The 22,150-nt window shown below is 40.5% G+C and overlaps 1 long non-coding RNA gene across 1 annotated transcript in view; it reads left to right on the top strand.

Moving 5' to 3' along the window:
* Positions 1-1,666: 1,666 nt before the first annotated feature.
* Positions 1,667-22,150, top strand: part of LOC114439327 (uncharacterized) — a 35,318-nt gene continuing 14,834 nt past the window's right edge. The window contains exon 1 of the long non-coding RNA XR_003671039.1: positions 1,667-2,456. This is a non-coding gene — a long non-coding RNA (uncharacterized LOC114439327). The remainder of the gene's footprint in view (positions 2,457-22,150) is intronic.

The raw sequence follows: 22,150 nt of genomic DNA, 5'->3' as shown, positions 1-22,150 counted from the left end.
GAGAACGAGCTGAGTTTAAGGGGGTTTCGCGGAAGCAGCAACCTTGCGTTGTCATTTTCTTTTCATCTCTTTTGTTTAATTTAGTGTATTTATTTGTTAAAAAAATTAGGACATTCCAGGTTTATACTTCTGCATTGAATCAAGTGCGTACCCCCTACGTGTTGGCTTGATATGCACCTCCAAAAAAAGTAACGTAGACTGCAAGCTGGCAGTGGAGTGACGCAGAAGGTGGAATGGTTTGCAGCATCTGCGGAGGTACGCCATCAATTTGTCACAAGCATATACCAGGCTTTAGATCAGGGGTCTCAAAGTCAACTTACCCGGGGGGCCGCTGGGGGTATAGTCTGGGTGAGGCTGGGCCGCATTAAGGCTGCATTAAAAAAAGGGTTTCAAATATTTCCAATCGTCTCAAGCTTTATTAATAACAGGTCAGAATAGTGATGCAAATTATTGATTAATTCAATAATCGTTAGTTGAATGACCTTATCGATTGAATTGATAAGAGGTGATTTTTCTGGGCCTGAATTTCCCTCAGTTTCACTAAGACTAAAATCTAAACATTGTTTACTAAGTAAACTGCATGTCATATTCCTTAATGAGTGATTTGCTGTACCATTGGGGATACAGTACAGACAATGACATTTATGTAGGCTAGTATAACAAAATCTATTGGGAATAGAAATTAAATAAAATATGTCCAGCTGCTTTAACATGAAAAGAAGTTGTTCACTGGCTCCTCACACAGACACATGTCAGGAGGCAGGCGTGTGCGCAGCTTGTTTACAGTGAGGGCAGCTACTGAGAACATGTGTTCCATTCAACTAGCATCCTGATTAAAAAGAAAGAAAGAAACTCCAAGTACTTCATGTGACCTGCGTATTCACAGCGAGCACAAATGGAAATGCTGATTAGCACTGCTACATGCGCACTGAGATCACGCAGCACCTGAAAACACACACCGTCAACATACCAGCATGGCTAGGCTGCTGAGAACTGTCCAACAGACAGCGCGTCGCTTGGCGCAGTTTTCAATGCGCGCTCTCATTCCGCTGGTGCAGTACGCTCACATGTGTGTGCGCACGCCTGTGTGTGTGTCAGGGGGCGGAACTCCTCTGCAGCGGAGAAATGCGCGAGCATGCAGAGACAGAAACGACACGTCGAGCACAACGGACGCTGCCACTCCGCAATTAATAATAAAAATAAAATGCACAGGACAAGCCTCAGCAAAAAGTGCGTGTGAGAAAAATGTGCGGGCCGCACTAACACTAAACTTTGATGTCAAGTGGGGGGCCACAAAATATCGGCTCGCGGGCCATTACTTTGAGACCCCTGCTTTAGATAGTATGTGAAACCACTGGTTCAAACATAATGCAATGAATAATATAATCTGGAAGCGCTCAAACTTTTGTAAATAAACACAACAAATTGTGAGATAATATCTGTAAACAGAAAACATTTCATTTACATTGCTTGGCTTAATATAACTCAGACTGAAGTGATGCTTTGCAGTAAAGGAGATCAGTGATGAATTGGCAGTCTGTGCTTCTTTACTGATTGGTTGAAAAAAGAGTAAACTTTAGTGGCTGAGTCAGTTATTGGGCGGAAATGATTAAAATGTCTAAGTGGGTTCTGGGACTGAGGAACTATTGGCAGGGCTGGTATGCCATACACTGTGCGCTCCTGGATTTAAATCGCAGCAACATAGCGGCTCATCTTGAAACTTTTCCTCTATACTAAACTCTGAAACTCTGTAACTCTGAAAACATTAGAGGCGAACATCATGCCTTGTAGTTTGAGATTAACAACTGTTTTTTATTTGGCCGGAGTTTAGTGAGGTGTCGAGCTGCGCCAGACGCTGCTTATTTGCATAAAGTTGCTGAGTCTTGAACTATGCAAACAAGCTTGACGCCCCGACTCTCACACCGCAACCAGAACGCGCTGCGCTCCACACAGACAATGAATAGTGAGCGTGTTGAAAACGGATCTTGGACCTGTATCTTCAGGTTGGAACTGCTCCGAGAAGATGCTCTTTTTTGGGGGAAATTATAAAAGTGATCAACTTGTTCGATCTACCAACGGCGCTATTAAAGAGGATTAAATGAAAAGTTACGCGGAGAAGTTATTATTATGTTTTTGTTTTTTGGATTAGGACGGCAGCAGTGGATGGATTTTAAAACTACATTTATGGATCTTTCTGTCTGTTTGAAGGTAGAAAACCCCGTGTCCGGGATTCGCGGTGTCTCTGCTCGCCCCACTCCGCGTCATACAGTGGAATCTCCTAGGATACTTTGTATACACGCGTGGCCAAAGGTGGCCAGCGCCGGTGATGGTCCGTGTCATTTATGCTGTCAAGTCCTTTTAGAAATAGATTTGGAGTTTGGAAATAAGATACTCCAGAAATTGTGCTCTGTGTTTTGGATTGGTGTGTGTGAAGTGGCCATCTCCAGATCCAGCAGGTATGTATGAAATGTATGAAAACAATTTGGGTAAATTACTCCATTTTTGTCATTAGTAATAATAATAATTATTATTATAATTTTAAGTGCTGTTCTTTCACAAAGGAAGTAAAAATAACTTTGCATCTGTAAGACTCAATGTTGTAACTAAATCTACACACCCAAAGTGTACTGTCATTTTTGGTGCATAGGTCTTTGTTGGGTATTTTGCCTTTATTTTCACCTGCTCAGGATGCTCCACTTACCAGCTATAACTATCTATAGGTTAGATCTGTGGCTCAGGTCCTCTAACATTAGATAGAAGAGTCTGAAGACTCTCATGCACCTGCAGTGCCTGGTATTGACAGCCCATTCACAAAGCAATGACCTGAAGCTGTAAAATGCAACACATGTCTGCATACAGTGTTTATAAAAAAGTAAGATACTATCTTCTCATGTGCCCTACAGTGACTTTATTCAAGTGACAGTAACAGTGAACACAGTGAGGCATGCCATCCCTGCTGGCAGCCTTATACCTAATGCCTTAAGCAGCATTAATATTCCTAAGGAAGGGGATACTTCTTTTGAGTATAACCTGCAGGTGTATGCAGTCCTACAGTGAGCCTCTTATGTTTAGTCTTTTTCCTTCACTTTTCCTTCTTTTCTCTTTCTCCACCACCTCATGCACTTTTTTTAGCAATGAAGAATTCAACCTATTGTTGGGCCAGAGCACAGAGTTCCTCTATATGGCTGTGTAAAGTGCACCCCATGTCACACACACACACAGAAACACATCATCTACTAAAAAACTACCCCAAACAAGACCCCCTTTTCCTACTGAAGAGAGACCCTCTGTCTAATGCCAAGTGACTCTCATGGCCAGTATTGACGGTGGGATACTTGCTTTACAAAAGGGGCTGAAGTGTCAAATAAACTCGGTCAGAGCCCCTGACACACAAGAATTCCTTTATCTGGCACCCGGGGAGGCTGACAAAGATAGACATTGTGTCAGTGAGCAGGCCTTGACTAAACAGTGGGGCTTTTTTAAACCCCCTTCAAACTACAGCATCTTCCTCATACACTCAATTTTGTTATTTAAACAACAGAACAGGAGAATCTGTTGACATGGTATTACTGTCCTGGACTGTTTCAGTTCAATAAAAAAACATCTTTGTTTATATCTGGAACCATAAATAAGGATAGTAAAAACAGGAATGTGCTGTGTCACTAGACTAAATGTGCTGTCATATGATATGGTGTGTGGTGAACCGCAACAGTGAAACATATACACACTACGGTAAGACCTAACAGTTCTATATTTACTGTACTCAACATTTCTGAGTAACTCTCCTCACCACTGGCGATTGAAGAGAGAACGTAAAGAGCTTTTTACACAGCAACTGATACAGTGAGGTGGTCCAGGGTTGAAGACACCACAGAGGTCACAATATTTTGGGCGTTTTGAAATAGCAGTTGAAACATTTGTAAAAATGTGACTCAATACACCCTGCTTTGTTGTCTAATTTTTATTTAAATTATTTTTAATTAAATATGCCATCAGCATTACCCCGTTCTTCATCATTGGTGTTGTTAAGACACATTCCGTGATCACGTTCTTTTCATATAGTACAGCATCATTTGCACTCACACAGGTTTGTGTGTATGAATAGAAAGTTTGTCCGTTCAGGAGAATTGTCATTTATTTGTAACACAAGAACAATAGGGAGCTTGTCTCTGTAGTGGTGGGGGCCGGAGGGGGTGCTGTTGGAGCCAGGGGTATGGGTGGCCTGAGATTGGGCAGCAGTCTCTTACCAGGAACAAGCTCCTGTGTGATGGAGGGAGAAATGCTGACCCTTTCTGGGTAAAATGGCACTTTTGTTTGGAGGTGAGAAAGAAAGAGGTTTTGAATAGCACTGGAAGGCTCTGTGTGCACCACCCCACACCTTTTTGAAATAACACAAGCACAGCAAACTATTTTCAAAATCACATTTGATAAGTGTGATGAGTTTTTTTAATTTATGCATTTAACTCTCTTACACACACACAGCATCACAGGTTTACATCACTTATGCCGTGACCTCAGGTCACTTTGTCCCTATATTTTGTTGCCACGCTCAAGCATGGGACGTCCTTCTTTAGGCCTAGATATAGTTATCATTTAGGCAGTGATTTGACTTAAGGGAGACATGTTACAGGGTAACAATAAACCGCAGGGAGGAGCAGTGAATACTCGTTTGTAATGGGTGGTGATCCCAAAAGAAAGCCACACATCAGTCCTGTGTATGCATCGTTTTAGGTTAAGTCAAGGAGATGTAGTGATAAGATGACACATTTAACCTGCCCTCCACTCTGCTGTTGTCATATAGGTCTTATTGACATATAGTTTAGCACCCATATTAGGCATTAGATTTGATCTCAATGCCCCTTCTCTACCTTAGCCCCTGGAGAAGTACATCCATATTGCAGGAATGAATAGATTATATACAAGTAAAATAAGGACGTTAGTTTGTTTTTTGTTTTTTGAAATACTTCCACATATGATCATAGACTGATAAACTATACTCTGGTAAAAGGACATGTTTTCAGTGTGACTTTTCTGCCAACTCCTTACATTAATTCCTGGGCCGTATGTGGAGCTGTATGTTAGGGTTAGGTGTATGTTTGTGTATTTGGCTGTAAGGTTTGAATTATAAAACTTTTCTAAAAAACAAAAGTGCAATTAAGGGGTTTACACATAGAAGGTGCATGGAAATTACAATGATTGTTAATGGATTATTGTGATATAGAAGGCCTGTGTCAAGCTACCACAGTGAGCTGTCAGCTTGATGATCAGTGACATCACAAAGCTCCATCACTGAGGAGGGAGTGAGAAAGGCTACTGAAGCTACTGAAAGTTATCTTTTGTTTTAAAGGATCAAAATGTGAGTTTAATGACACTACCACATTTGCACATGTATCCTTTCTGCTGTGACGTTTGGCTTTGCCTTTTTTAAGTTCATACTGCACTCTTGTGGACAATATATGCAACAACAGGCTGCGATGTAATGGCAGTTAAAGCTGTGTGCGATGCTTTTAATAGGAACCTAGTATTAGACATTGTTTAAATTCTGGATGGATAGAAAATGGAATATAAATTATGGAGTTTTCTCACTCTCAAGAGCAGTTATATTTGAATGTGTCATATTTATTTAGTTTACAAAAATTCCTTTTTTAATCTCATCTAAAACTTTATAAACAGGTGGCAACATTTTCAGTGTGAGGTGCTAACTATGCTCAGTGAGGGTCTTGTCTGTAAAGAAGGTATTGTCTGTTGGTGTTGTTTACCACTAGAGGGCAGAGGTGGATCTTTTTTTAAGTAAAACACTTATTAGTAGGCCAAAGCAAAATAAATGATACATTGTCAGCTAGAGGTTTTAATGAATTACTATGAATCATTATTTATAATAATTAATCATTTTATACAAAATAAAACATTGTAGTTGAATTTTATGTCATGTATTTTTTAGGTTGGTGCCCACTGATAGCTCCAGCTACCTTGAATGCATGTGTTTGTAGCATGTGTTCCACCCCTGTGACCCTGTACAGGACAAAGTCAGTTATTTCCCTTTTGTATAATTATAATGATGTATTATGCATTATTTCTTGATCATTACATTTGCATTAATAATATTCCTGAACAACAACACAGCATTGTTTTCCTTGATCCTCCCACAATAACTGGCCCTGCTCATTAAGACCAAAACGGAAGAGGAAGACATGCTGCCGGCTCAATCAAACAAATCTACTATTTTATTTCAAGATAAAAACAAGGAACGAGGTATGGAGGGTGAAAGCATGCATTAGTGCTGTGTGTAAATGCATGCTGTGCTGAATGTATGTAGGATGAGTGTTGTAAGAGCAAAATGATAACCACACAAAAGTAGGCGGTGTGCAGCGTAATAAACCTGCAGATCACTGGCCAGCTGATAGTGCCATTATAAAACATTAACTACCACTGAACTTGCCTCACAGACTGCAACATCTCTTTACAGCAACTGGTTCCTTGAAGCACTTTAAAGGAGACTATAGAAGGAATCTAAGAGGACAATGCAAAGATCAGTAGAGAAAAGGAGCCATTTACTTAAATAACCCTTTAAGCATGGGGCTCAGGACAGGCTTCTGCCAACACATTATCCTTGTCCTTAATGTGCTAAATGTCCAAACAGTATGATTGGAGGAGAGTCCATCTCATCAACCGATGGATTGGGCACTGCAAGGAATTAATAAAAGTTAGAGGGTTGTGAGCTGGAAAAACCCCCACAGCCCCAGAACCCACATACACCCTGAAATGTTGCAGAGCCCAAATCAGGGGCTTAACTGTCTGTTCACTATATATATTGAAATGTGAACTACTTCAAGATCATTAAGTCGAACAGACTCTCATAAGACCCTAGCTGCTGCACACCACAGGTCAAAATGAGTTCTCATTCTGGTGCAACATATCAGCTTCAAGTTTGCCATCCCTCACCAAATCTAACTTCTGCCTCTCCAGTCTGGCCTGCTTCAACTCATGCCTCATCTACCAGAGCAGTTTTAACAGCTTTTATTGACTCTTTTGATCTTTTCCCTCTGACAATCACCTCAAAATGCACGGCGATTTAATTAACTGCTCCTTAGTACATCTATCCAAAAGTTTCTCACTGGGTGCATCAATTCTTTTTTTTTAACTAACTCATTTATTTTTATACACCACAACAACAAAAACAACCAAGGGATAGGGCAAGGCAAGATGTGTGAAACTCAAACCATCTCCAAACCTAGACGGAGAATCACTCAGACACCACGCACAGACACAGACTCAAAGACGGACACAGGCTGTGCAACACTTTCCTCAGCCTGCCTCCACAACCAGAGAACAACTGCACCCTCATCAGGTCAATTTAGCCATTACGCACAAAAAACTATTTCCCTGCACCACCACCAGGAAACTGCGAAAAGACACGCAGCTAAGACACAATAATAATATTACAACAGCAACATTTACTGGCTAGAAATGGACTAGCCCCCAATTTCTTAGGGCCCCACCCTTTAAGATCATGCTGCCGGTTTAGCCCAAAGGCGGAGCTTAATAAACCAGCAGATCACTGGCCAAGTGCTGTGTGTTACTGATCCGATCAGCTCCACCCAAATGACAACCTGCAATACAAAACACAACACCAGCACCATGGCAACCAGGCAGGCCCTCTGGCTGTCATACAACACTGTAACATTTACACCAAGGGCAGCTTACTTTACCCACAGCTGACAGCTGGAGCTTTTGACATCAACATATTCCATAAATGGATATAAAAATATGAACATAGATATACACAAGTCATACAAATGACATGGTAAACATTTGTTTTAGCTTTTATCTTCTTTGTTTTGTTTTTATCTTTTGTTCAGATATAATAATAATAGTCAATAATAATCTCAGTATCTCTCTCCTAGTTCTTTTTCTTATACAGGTAAAAACTGCACATCTCATGTCAGTCTTAACTTTGGCCACTAGATGGCAATGTTACAACATGAAACAGTGGTAAATGAAAGCTGCTTTCATGTTGCAGGACCTCTGTGATCTTTGGTGTAATGGATGTAGATTGCATTATTATCTTCTTATTGCCCCTCATTCCACCATCTCTCTTTAAAGATCAAAGTCGCTGTGTGCTTGTGTGTGTGTTCCGACACTGATAAAGTCAGCGTGAACTTCAATAAAGCCAACTGTTCACTTTGTACATCTGTCTCTGGCTGACCCTTTCCTTACACCCATTTCAGTAGCCGTTGTTTGTATCATGCTCTTTATATGCTTTTAGTTTTATCTATGAAAATGTCAGGTTACTTTCAGTGTGAATCCCATAGTTTTTGTCAGTTGGGGATTGGCGAGTTAAATGTCACATAAAGAAATCCTTATAAATGAATTGTTGTGTTTTGTTTTGCACATGCTTTTAACATGAAGCTTTTCATTGACACTTTTATAGCAGTAAGGCATTTCAGGTTGTGTGCACTTGGGTATAGTATTGTGTGCAGCCAGCATTCACAGCCCCACCTTTATTGTACTGACTAAGTTCAAGTCCATGATCTAAAGCTAATCAGATTTCTCCTTTTGTGTTGCTTACACAAGTTTAGAGCTGTGCATAGAAAGGCACAGTATATATACACACACACACACATATATATATATATATATATATATATATATATATGTGTGTGTTTTCAGTTAAAGCACAAACCTTTAGTGCTCACAGCACAAAGCTTTCAGTTTCACAATGACATTCGCTAAACTACATCAGAATTATACAGCACTGCTCCCAGCTGCTTGTCTGTACCATCTTTTCTCATCTCTTTATAATAATGAATTACCCAAATCCTCCACAGTAGCTGAGCCCAGAACCAAACCAGGCTGGTATTTACTTACTGTAGTACCTTTTTTTGCCTTACAGCAGAAGTTTTGCAGACAATGGCAGTTGCCAGAGTAAGCAATTTAAGGTGGAGCCTTGACAGAGTGATATGGAGGAGGAAGTCTGTAGCTTATTTTTAAGCATGTCTGGTCAGTGGCACAGATAACCCTCCACTCTTCAAGTTAATCATTGACGCTGGAGTTCAGCGTCGTACTCTGCTTTTAGACGAGCGACAGAGAAATGTGACGATGTACAGTAACTTTATGCAATAAATCAGCTCATGTTGAGGTTTAAGGAGGTCTGTCATTTATCAGATTCACGAGCGCCTGGTTGTCGAACACATTATTGAGGCTGAGATCTTTATTAGAAAGAATTGTGGTAGAGCAGTAGAGATTATCTTACAATTTTGAGCAAGCAATAGCCATATGTATATGTGTGTATGTGTATTTATGTGTGTGTTTAGATTATTGTCTCAATATAAAAACTGCTATTGCTAAGGTGAAAATACACTTTAGAGAGAGAATAATCAGAACACGGTCACTGTCGTTATCTGCTGCTCATGTGGACTTCAGGCACACTTCATAATTATATTCATATCAAAGTCAAGTCAAAGTCAGCTTTATTGTCAAATCTGCTATATGTACTGGACATACAGAGAATCGAAATTGCGTTACTCTTCACTCCGCAACATATAACATATAACTAAAAACTATCTGGCGCATCCCACAGTAGCAGATTGACGCATTTAAATAGAATTTACTGTATAACTGTATTACATATTACAAGCTGGACAGGATGAAGTCTTGATAGAGAGGCTTAGTGTGGGCTGCGACTTAGAGTCTTGAAAAAGAACTGTTGGCCACCACAAGGTATAGGACTGGGTTTTTTTTTCTTCCATCCCTCCCAAAACTGTGGCACAATGCAAATACCAGCATGGCCTGGGCGCTGGAAGGGTTGAGCCCCATCAAACAGGACAGGAGGGAAACTGTAAAATCATTTTTTTTGAAAATGTGACTGAGATGGTCGAGGACTAGTGGTTACAGATGGCAAGCATTCCTCCTGCTAGCTTAACAGCTTAGTGTGTCTACGATTGCAGCAGCACAGAAGCGCCCCCTGAGCCGCATATGTTGACCTGCAGTCCGGCCCTCGGACTTGCTCAGCGTTTGGCATCTCATGCGACATGCTACGTTTTCTGTATTGTATGGAAATATGTCGCCCCCTCTGTACTCTATCTACCTCCTCTTTACCTCTCTTACCTAACCCACTGTCAGCAGGATGGCTCCCCCTTATGACTTGGAACACTTTGTGACAGTGCAATGTGTTCCAGCCACAGACTGACAGGCCTGCATTCTACAGCTCAGTTTTCTATCTGCTCTGACTATTTCCTTGCTGTACAGTAAAGCAATGACATTGACTAGGTCACATAAAGGCGCTACAACGTCCATAAAACACCTTCCGATGTCTGGGTTTCTGTAACTGGGTTATCAAGTTGTAAAGCTATAAAAATATAAATTGAAGTGATAGAGTTGAAGACTGTGTAACAAAGATGAAAGGAGCTTGACTCAACCATGACTCAACCGTACTTTAACAAACCTACAGTGGGCTGGGCTTTTAGCAGTAAGTAAGAAAATTCTTTGAATTCTACAGCCTCACACCCTCACTCTACTTTGACTGGCAGGACCTTCAGTTACATGGGTTTTTTTATGTAGCATGTTTGAGAGTGAAATTTAACCTTGCATACACTTTTGTGTGAGTGGGCCAGATCACAATGTCTTAACTTTTTTCCCCCTTTTGTCCCTCATCTTCTGTATCTACCTTTCTATAATTATGTTCCAGACACAGACATTTTGATAAATAAACAGGGTCTCTTTTCTGCTCAACCAGACCCAAGCTATGTTTATGTTCAGGCCTGGTTTTGGGGGCCATCTGGACCACCTCACTACCGTCCTCAGAGCTCAGGTGGAGTCAAGATGTGCCACCAGCGTCTGCTAAAGTTTCCAGCATGCTGCTGCTGTGTTGACTCTGTCTGCATGCTATGCTATATGCTATCTGATGCTATGAAGAGTTTTGCAGATACACTTGTACTAGCCATCTGTTGCTACTTAGTGGTAGTGTCATAAAATAGATGTACACAGAATTGTGTCTTTCTCCTGTTTGTGCTTATTGATTGTTTTTGCCACGTTGTTTGTTTCATTGTAATCTCTCCATGTTGAAGGACTGCCTAGCAAGGGCCAAACAGACACCAGTTAGTCAGACACACCTCAGGGCTAATATGACTATAATAATAATAATATGACTATATCCATCAATGCAAATGTAACATGATGTCGTATTATGAGGTCAAATGTGTTTTTTTTGTGAGGAGGTGTTGTATGGAAGGGTAGGTGGGACCTGCTTATACCTTATTAGACCCGAACAACCAGAACAAACTGTTCTTTGAGTGGCACCCCCTAAGCTATGCTAAGCTAATATGTAGATGTATGTTTTCATGTACGGTTGAGCTATCTCAAAACAAGATTGTAAAACTTAGTTCAATAATGATAATAAGCTTAGGATATATCTTCTTGATAACAAGTGGCAGAAAACATATGCAATAACTGTCCTAATGTGCCTTTTCAGCCAGTTATGCTCACTTCCTTGTCTGAGTGTTACGAAGAAGGAGCAAACATGCTAAAGATCGCTACTACAGTATGACTGGAAAGACATAAAAGACAAAATGAGGCTAACAAAACAAAAAGAAGTCACAACCCAAGATACAAAAATGAGAATATTAACTTAAAGAAGGGTCCGACAGCAGAAAGTGCATGCTCACTCTTGACAGAGAACAGACAGGCTTTTAAAAGGATGGAACATTGCCCAATGTTCTGCTCCAGTAACCCTCACACCATGAGCTTGAAGCACGCCAAAGCCCACACACGGGCACTCTGTAGCTTGTGTGCCTTTATATCCGGGCCTGTGGGACATATACAAAGTGTAGAATAAACACACAAATACACACACAGCTGAGAACAGGGGCCACAAATCTCACGGTAAACAAGTCATATGTTCATGAGGCCCACCTCTAGGTTGGAATTTAAGCTATTTTTTCTGTACATCAAAACAGTGATTTGATTTTTTATATCATTTTATAACCATATAGACTGATATGAGAAAAAAAGAGGAGTAGCATTGTTCCACCTAGATAGCACACCAAGCCATGTTAGAGGATTTTGGCATTCAATTTTACTCACTAGCATCGATGAAGGACTTTGTTCCTCCCTTTACTTTACTCTGTAAAATTACCAGAAGCGGCACACTGTTTATACAAGAGCATGGAAACATAAAGGTCACACTGACTGAAGATTTCGGGGACTTTTAATACATATATCTACAGAAAGCAAATTCGGTCAAATTCGGAGCATATGCAGTTTCTAGTACCAATCTGTTAGAAAGAGAGGCTAATCTTCAGCTCCCTCCTCCTTCACTGATTCACTCTTGTCCAACTCCCTGCTATTACTCTGCAGCCCATGCCAACCTCTGGTACAAGTTCCCTATTGCTACCTGTTTTAACCTAGCAAAGTGACATTAGAAGGCATATCATGGGTAATATAAGATAAAAGGAGAACCTTTAATGAAAGGACAGAGATTAAAGGGGAGTTTGAGACATATGCAGTAATTACCATGACAATCAGTCAGATTAAGTAGAAGACAGACTACCTGTAGGTACAGGTACAGCTATTCTGTGAGCACTTTAGGATGACGCTTCTTAGTTTTGCTTCCTGAAACCATATATGGTGAAATTTAAAGTAGGTTGCCATGGTTATGTGTCTATGGTTTAGAGCCCCACTGAGACACGTGCACTGCAGCCCTAAGTGTCAGCGCTAAATTCTACAGGATATTGTAGATGCTTGAAAATATATATACAATTGATGTCAAAAATACTTTTACTTTTTCTGCATGTTATACTGAGGTGTCATTCTCAGGTAAAAAAAGCCTTTCCAGTGGGTAAAGAGTGGTCTGGAGAGACCAAAACATTATGATGAGTACACCTCCCAGAAACAATACATGGTTACTTTCATGCTGGTTGGCCACGACAGAACATACTAATGTATAAAATGGTCTGTAAGACACTTATCTAAAAGTGCTCAAAAGCGTTTTACAATACTTCACATAACCCTTTTACACACTCAAGCACACACACACATTCACGCACCAACGGTGCAACCACTGGGAGCAACTTGGGGTTAAGTGTCTTGCCCACTGGATCAAACCTCCAACCTTATGGTTAGTAGGCAAACACTCCACCACTTGAGCCACAGCCACCTGATATCAATATAGCTGCAAAAATCCACAGTGAGGTTGGATGGGGTGATTAGCAATAGTTCAATAAAAAAACAGTAATGTAACTTACAGACATTCCTGTTCCTACTGTGCAGCACTAAAACAAAGAAACCATCATTCAGGTTAGTAGAAATAGACGACAAATATTTGCATTATCACCAACAGTAAGGAAGGAGAAGGAAAGGACAACCACAGGTTGTTGTTATAATGCAAGCTGAAGAACTAAGTACTCTGTGACTGGAGTGTTCTATTAGGTACTGTAGGTATAATTGAGCATTCTGTCTGGATTTTACTAAAAGCCAATGGAGGTAAGATAGATAATGAATTAGTCCAGCCTAGATGTGATGCATGGACTAGTTTTTCAGCATCACTCTGGGAGAGGATGCTCCTCTTAGTAATATTATGGAGGTGAAAGAAGGCGGTCTTAGAGACCTGTTTAATATAAGGGATAAATGACATATAAATAATATGTTGTGCATAGACTGGAGTGTGAATGTGGCTGTTTCTATGCACAAAGCGCAGGCTGCATGACAGACTGGCTGAACACAAATATGCCATAAGAGTAGAAAAACTAAAGACTAAGACACTTTTTAGATTCACACAGAAAGAAGAAAAAAAAGGAAAGAAGAATATTCTGGATAGAATATTATACCATGGAACTATTCTGCTATGATTTGTGGGGACGACCATATCTAGAACTGTATGTAATGTGGCTGTAGTTCTGTGGATAAAACCATGTATTTCTGCGTACAAACTACAAACATAATGTGCAAACACTACTGTGATTCTCAGGAAGGGGATGGGTATGGGTGATTGCCACAATAAGGGAGGGAATTCACCCCCCACCTCCAACCCCGAAGAAGTTTACAGTTAGCATGCTCTGTCTTGTTGTGAAACACGTGGAGAGAGGGTGAAATGAAGGCAGGGAAGAAAAGAAGGTAATCTGTTCTGATCGAGGTAAACCATCTCCCAACCATTATAAAAGGCTTATGCAGAAAGAGCAGCTTTACAGACTAAACCTCTGCATTCATTTCCCTCTGTGTGTGTGTGTGTGTGTACATCGCACTAATGTCTTATGCCACTAAAGCCACATTTGTATTTACTCATCTTAGTGAATGCCTTTCCCACAATGCTTTGCTCTGTAGTTAGTTATCAGCACATAAGAGCATATCAGTAAATGCTAATGGTTTTTGTTGGTCTGACTCAAACTGAGAAACAAAGGGAGGCTTTCAGGCTCATTTTTAGCCATTTGCTGAGTAAACATAGCAAGTCATGCCATCGTGTGTTTGTCAAAATAACTTCATGATATCACAAAACCACGTTCAGGATGTGTCAGTTTGTGAGGTGCAGCGCTAAACTATGGACGAAGCAAGCTCCAGTGACAGCACCCGTTTGTTTCTGAAGAGCTGGCTTGAGGCTTGGTTGGAGGCTCTGGGACACTTCGACCACATGGGCAGTGTCACAATCTGCCAAAACTCTAAATATGGACAAAGAGGTGGAGCTGAGGTGGGCAGGTGATCGCAGAAGGAGGAAACTCTGCAATACGGCAACTGCCTGTCACTTAAAGTTGCCACGTCCATAATAATGTGTCATTTTAAGTCAGGATATAACTAAAATGAGTGACTGAAAAATTCACCCGTGCACAGGCACTAGACTAACTTGTCAGTTGAGACTAGAATAATTTTTTGAACCAGCAACATGTTTATGTCTGCTGTGAATTTGACCATTTTAACATTGAAGTCTATGGGGACTGTGTCAATTTTGCAGCCAGCCCCTAGTGGCTACAGCGTGAACGACAGGTTTCAACACAGTGCAAAACGTTAAACGTTTTTTTTACTTGCATTTGGGTGGTCAGGTATCTTTTAAATGTTATCATTCCTCCCCCTGCCACAGCACTGTTTAACCACTCTACATGCTGTGGCAAGAATTTATTGAAGGACCCTGTTAAACCAGGCATGGCAATAAGGTATAAACACTAATAATGGAGCCCACTAGCATATTGGACTCCCAAGAGCACACTCGCCTCACACATACTTTATCTCAGTACTCAAAAGCTGCTCATTTCTCACAAATGATGCAGCAATTGTCTTTTTTTCCTTTTTTTCTTTTTACAATTACTCCAAACCTGGGTCAGGAGGGACACAGGGTCAGTTGTCATCCTTGCAGTGAAACTAGCAGTTAAGTAAATGGCAGTGTTTATTACACTAATGTAAATATATTTCCAATCATGGCATGCATAGGAGGGGTCTGGCCAAAGATAAGAGAAGTTCTTTTTTGTATCCCTGCTGGCTTTGGTTATTTATTTCTTTTTTCTTTTACTTTTCATTTCTGGATCATGAAGGTCCAGCTCTCATCTGTCCATATGATGCCTTATTGCCCCATTAGGGCCAGGACTGTCTATCATGCATCCATCCCCCTTTCTCGTAAGGGAAACAACAGCCTGGATTTCAGAGTGCTGACAGGCTGATTTAGCGGGACAGTCTGGGCATGCCTTTCCCTCAGCTGCCAGTTTAAACTCTGTGCTCTGTGTTGACGGGGTAGCAGGCACACAGATCACATTACCAGCAGAAGCAGGAAGTGAGAATTGGAGGTGTTCCTGCTACCAGACCTTTGTTTCTTCTCTGTCCTACATGGAGCCAAAATGAAACCATGTGTGTTTTCACCATGTGGATGCAGCTAGATAGTCGGTTTGTGAAACGACGCAGTCCTCCTGAAACAGAAACATTCAGCCCTCCTATCCCATTGTTATTCGAATCTCCGTTTTCTGAACTATATAATATAGTTACAGTCATTCCCACTGCATGACCGCTCCAAAGTGTTTGGACATGTGTGCTTGTTGTAGCAGGACAGCCATCATGCTTGTCTGGCTATTTGACTATATGACAGCACTCCAGCTATCTGTCTGCACACACCCCCCTACCCCCTGACTAGTCCTGGCTCTACCATCTACCATGTCTGTGGCAGTTAATTGAGATACACTTCTTCACTTTGTGTATGACTAACAGTCAGTGGCTGCTCTCAGAGATTAAACTCATCCTTCACTCCATCATAAACACTCATGCAAACTGTGGTTTATTACTCAGTTTCCAATTACATTTACCCTATATTTAGGGAGAGAACGTATATATATATATATATATATATATATATATATATATATGTACATAAGTGTTAATCTGGATTTGAATTGTCTAAATGATAAAGGCAGAATCTCATGTCTTGTTCTAAAGTAATATGTATTAGGCAGTTTCAAACACAGCCCTATGTTTGTATCAAACTACCGACTGTTTACTGCTGTGGCAACAGCTGCTTGCCAGCATTCACAGCTACATGTTGTTTCCTCTCTCCGGGTGCACTCCGACTCTGCCATGATTTGTTGCTCTGATTCACCCCATCACCTAGCAAGTATTTATTTGAAAGTGCCTGCGCTCTGCAAACTGTTTTTTTTTGGTAGCCCTCCCAGACGCTATGTGTAACAAAACCCTCTGATGAGTCAGGTTAATTCAGAACGTCTGTTTACAGAACACTGAGTGATGAATGGATAATCTCTTAAAAACAGTATTTACCATTTCTTAATGCACCTTTATTTTTAACATAAGAAGCCAATTTAAGTCTAAAACAAACAACCAAAAAATGTGTATTGCATTGTTAACCGAGTTAACAATGTTATGTTAACATTCCTGCCATCATTTCTATGACAGATTGTTAAAGCCTTCTTCTTGCCTTATCTTGTCTGTGTCATGTAGTCACACCATGTTTTTTTCCTATTAGACATGCGTCATAGTGGGCTTCCTTTTTCGTTGAGGGAGACTAACAGATGGGGATATGGCAGGGCAGGTAACTTTTAATCAGGATGCGCTAACTAATTAATGAATTAGGCTTTTAGACAAGGCCTCTTCTGATTCTGATACTCCATATAAGTTTTCCATTAAAGAGGGTCTGCTCAGCTTGAAGAAATTTCTGTCATTTCAGCATCACTGCTTGCTCTTGAGCTTGTGGGATCTTGCACTGGACCACAGGTGGGACATTTTTTTCAGGGTTTTCTATTCATAAAGTTTACCTCTAAAGCCTGTGGTTCACACACCTATCAGATCAGCCTGCTACACACTAATCCATCTGTGAATAGAACATGGCACAGAGCACACATAAGCTCAAGACAACCCTTGTGGTGTGACAAAAGAGGCCAAACAACAGCTTTTACTTGTTTTTTGTTGTTGTTTTTTTAACCCAAAACTCTAGATGTCATCGTTTGCCATGTTCAGACAATATATACTGTATATTTACAGCTTGAAATAAATATACAGTACAGCATGTCTGCTTTACAGAAAGGCAAGTTGGTCAACGGAGCAATGTAGGCAAGCGGGTAATGTGTTTTCACTTCCTGTCTGAAACTTGCCTGTGCTGGAAGTTTGTGTTGCAGGAGAAATGTGGAAGAAACTGGCAACCTGGGTCTGCCAATTGTCTGCAGGTTAACTTAGGCAGTAGTGTTAAATAAATTAAGAATTACAAAGAATGGAGGTGTGAGGTAAACCTTTGGGATATGAATAGGTTTGTGTGTGTGTGGATATGTTTACGAAGCATGGGGCTGAGAACAAAGTGTTTGGCCCTCCAGGTGTGTGTGTCATTGGTTGTCAGGGCTTGTGAGCCCTGCTGTAGAAGCAGCTACATGACAGTGGTAATTACAAGTTGTGACTAGTGAAGATGTGAATGTGCGAATGTGTTACTGCAGGCAAGTGTTAGCTTGGCTCCTGATGACACACACAGACACAGACAAAGACAAACATACATATACATAGTGAATAATGTGCAGAGTATCAGCCTTTACATTCCAGGAAACACAATTACATTCACTGTAGTAGTGTTAATCAAGATAAGCAGGGACCTGTGCGAAGGGTCAAGGTTTCCAGTTCAAGGTCAGAGTCTTACTTGACGCGGTCAAGTTCAGTTTGAGCTGCGATTTGTCATGTCTACTTGTGTGGTCGGTCAGGTGATCAGTTGCCTCCCTTTGTGTAATTTTTTTCATGGCCAATAATATGTTGAGGGGACCGACCTGTCTGCATGATCCATTTCTAAACAGCCCCCAAACCCTGAGGTGAGAGCGTGTTGACTGGAAGATGTGAATCTTATATTATGCTGTTATACTGTATGTATGCTGAACTGATCCAATATTTTGATGTGCATTGATTTTTCATTTAATAGAACTGTTTTTTTAATTTAAATTGTACATTTTCTAATTCTGAAATATTTAGTTTAATTGCTGTTGCTAGGCAATCAAACTCTCGTTCTTCACCCTCTTTCTTCTTCTTTTTTATTCTTCCGTACGTTTTTTGGCGCAGCGTATCTTCAGCATACATTGACCGATTTCAGCCATTCAACTATCAAAATGTTCATCTCACAGAGGAAATTTCGGGTCAAGTTTTTTTCAAAAGATTATAGTTTTTCAAATATTAAGCAATTTTGGTGTCATCTGCCAAATGCTTCTCCTCCTACAAATGTCAAGCTACAGACTCCATTTTAGTCTAAAAACGCTCATTAGATGCTGCTCTATCAAACTTGTATTCAGAATTTTATAATTCTGAATCGTTTCCACACACCAGGCTCTCAAAGTTGCAGTGGTTTTTGAGGTCTCCTCTGCTGTTACCATGGTGACAGGCTGACACACAGAGGCATACAAAGCTCTGAACTGCTCTGATTCTCCAGCAATTCAGAGCAATCCTTCACATCAGCATTTAAATTTAGCTGCAGCAATCAAACTTGTTCCTAGTCTGGTTTCAACAAAAGACTAAACTCGAAAACAGAGATTAAATGCTATTGTTTAATATGGTTTCTAGATTACCGTACATTAGCATTTAATCTTGCATCAGCCCAGAGGTAAGGGTTGCTATTTGCTCTACCAATACTAAATGGATAACAGCACCTAATCAATACTCCTGATCTGACTACTAAACAGACTTGTTTACCACTTGCAGATAGATATTTTTATAGCTTAATAACAGCTAAGTGGCTAGCCTATTTGGTAATCTTCATAGCATTTGCTTTGATTACTGTATTTAATCTACTGCTAATAATAATAATAATCTTGTAGATAAACTGCCTAGCTTGAGGTTGGCATATTACTTTAACGTCTTATGCTTGCTTGCTGAGTGATGTCATCACTAGTGAAAAGCTATGTGAGTGAATGAGAGAACAGGCTTGCTTAACTTCACTACTACTTCACTACTTTAAAGTTGCTTCTTATCCTCTGACAAGCACACACCTGCAGCTCATTAAATGAGGATCTTTATTGTACTACAGTCTTTCGACATTTACAATAATATGGAAAGACAATAGTCTTGCTTCACAAAGATGCTCATTGTTGTGGCTTGTAGCAGGACCTTGAACAAGTAGTGGCTGGTCCCCACACACAATTAAGCCTGGTGTTAGCATTGTCTTACCACTTTGGCCGCATCCGTTTGCCCTGTTCTGTGCTTCTATGTTCTGCCATACCACAATATGGGAAGATGACACACAAACATCCAGGAAGCAGAGAATGGGAGAGAGAGTAGTGTCGAACAAAGGATGGGCTCAGGAGTGTCTTTGAGCTCATTGCAGGCACCGTATGTCAAGATGATGCTTTAATATGGTGTCTTCATTTTAGGAAAGTAGGTCTAAGTCAGTATTAGGGATGAGCGAGCACCAATACCAGGTATCGGTATCTGGCCGATACTATGTCACAGTATTGGTACCCATTAAAGGCTGCCGATACCAGCAACCAATACTTAAGGCAATTTCAAGGCAAAAAAAAACAACAAAACATATGTGGAGTAGTACTCCTTGCCAGAGAACTGCCGTGGTGTGACACCACGGTGCAGTGCAGAGTGAACAGCTCTTTAGTTCAGTAGCTCACATTTTTGATGACACAAGAAACAGGCCAATGTTTCCCATACACAGACCAATGTGTGGCGGGGCACCACCTGTCGCAGCATAGACTGAGTTTGTATTGCAGCAAACAATTAGGTGATTTAAGGTGAAATGCAGTGACGGTTGAGATAAACGATGGTATATGCCCATAGTCACATAAGGAATACTAACATCAAAAGCGGTTTCATAATTTGAGTTAGTTGCCTTGTTGTACCTTTAGCAGTTCCATATAATTATCGTATTTATGTGACTATTGTAGACACTATTTATTTTTAAAGGCTGGTCTTCCTCCAACATAAAGGCCAGGTATTTGTATGAGCAAACTCATTCTACTGGCCTGTAATGTATGGAGTTGAGGTTGGGGAAGGTCCAGGCAGGGTTGTAGTAAACATGTCTTATCAGTCAGAACAAACAAATTAAGATTGAACTGAATCAATTCAAAATGCTTTTTGTAGCTTTAAAATTCTCATTAGATATGATTAATATACATCTAAAGTACTAGTGGCATCGGTACTCGGTATCGGTGAGTACTCGTACATGGTCTGAAAGAAAAGTGGTATCGGACCCATGCATTGCAATAGAAAAAGTTATGCTTTTAACAGTATTAAAGCGGTCTGGACACACATCAAAGTGTCCTGCTTCCATCCTTGACTCATGTTGTTTCTTTCAGTTCATTTCTCTTCCCATCCCTGAGCTGTATCCACAGGCATTATCTCTGCTTCTATGTGTAATTTTGCTGGCAGAGAAACAATGCTTTAGTTTAGGGCAGTGCATTCTTGATTATTGACACACTGTGGTATGGAGAAGGATTAGCAAAGTGCCTCGGCTTTTCATTCTTCAGCTTCGGCCTTTCAGCAACACCTGAGTGTATCCAAGACAACTGGCATCACAATGAGCAATGATTTCACCACCAACCGGCTCGTTTCACTTTAACTAACCGGTTAGACAGAGAGTCAGCCGCAGTGCTTGTACAAGGACGGTCTCTTAAAGAAGGAACTGTTTACTTAACATTGTTGAATCTGACACAGTGTGAGTTTTAAGGGTAAAGGCATCTTTAGTATTGTGTCAGTGCAGTAAAAATCGATTGGGTAATTTATAGTGTGTAAACTAGAGCTGGCTCCATTCTGACAGCCTATAGTATCCATTATTAAGGCCTAAAATCTGCCACTGAAGCATCATATCAAGCATCTTGCCCACTACATTGAATCTGATAGCAAACACTTAAGATGTGAGCAAAGTAAAGACTTTCTGCAGTAAATAAAGGGACTTGACACACATGTTGAATTAAGCATTCAGGAATTATAGACATTCCTATCCAAAGTAACACATTTTTTATTTAGAAGAGCTTAAAAACAGTTGCATATGTCATGTCAGTCATGTCCCATTCACTCGTTACCCCAAGTCCCAAAGGCTTGTGAGTATTATATTTGCATTTCCTTCAAAAATCATTAAAACATAAATAGAAGGGAATCTGAAGAAAAAACATGCACTTATTCTTTTCTAACATGCACTAATTAGCGAATTAGCATGTGACTAATAGAGGGTGTTGTTATACAAGCTGGTCACATGACAAAGATCAGTTTGGAGCCTGTCTAAGTATTTCATAAATGCCATGGACTGGCCTATGAAAATGCTAATACTGTATAAACTGAGCTCATAGAGGGCACGCCTATGTTAAGGCTTCCTGACAATGGACGTGGGAGGCTACCAAATTTAGCTCATCATTTGTAGAAGAAAAACAGAGTAAAAATGTGCTTCCTGGTTCCTGTGGTGTAGACATAAGTGCTTTGTTTTGCATTGATTGCATCTGTGATACTGTTAGGTCGCTGTCCATAAGAAGGTAAAAATGATGAATCATGTGCCACTGGCTGCCACTGCTGTAATCTAATAGCATCACATGCCTCAGTGCGTCTGTCGAGGATGCAATTTTATTGCTGTGACACATTTTCTGTGGGACTTTTGTAAAAACATCTTTTTTTTTCTGAGCATGTTGTTTGATTGTCTTGTCATGAGGAAGTTGTGCATATTTTCTTTGTGATGGCCTTTCGGGAAAAAAAGCCCTACCAATTATGAAGTGTT

This window comes from Parambassis ranga, chromosome 8, assembly GCF_900634625.1.
Source record: "Parambassis ranga chromosome 8, fParRan2.1, whole genome shotgun sequence".
Taxonomy (NCBI): domain Eukaryota; kingdom Metazoa; phylum Chordata; class Actinopteri; family Ambassidae; genus Parambassis; species Parambassis ranga.
The sequence above is the reverse complement of the archived record's forward strand: the minus strand, read 5'-3'. Positions and strand labels throughout refer to the sequence as shown.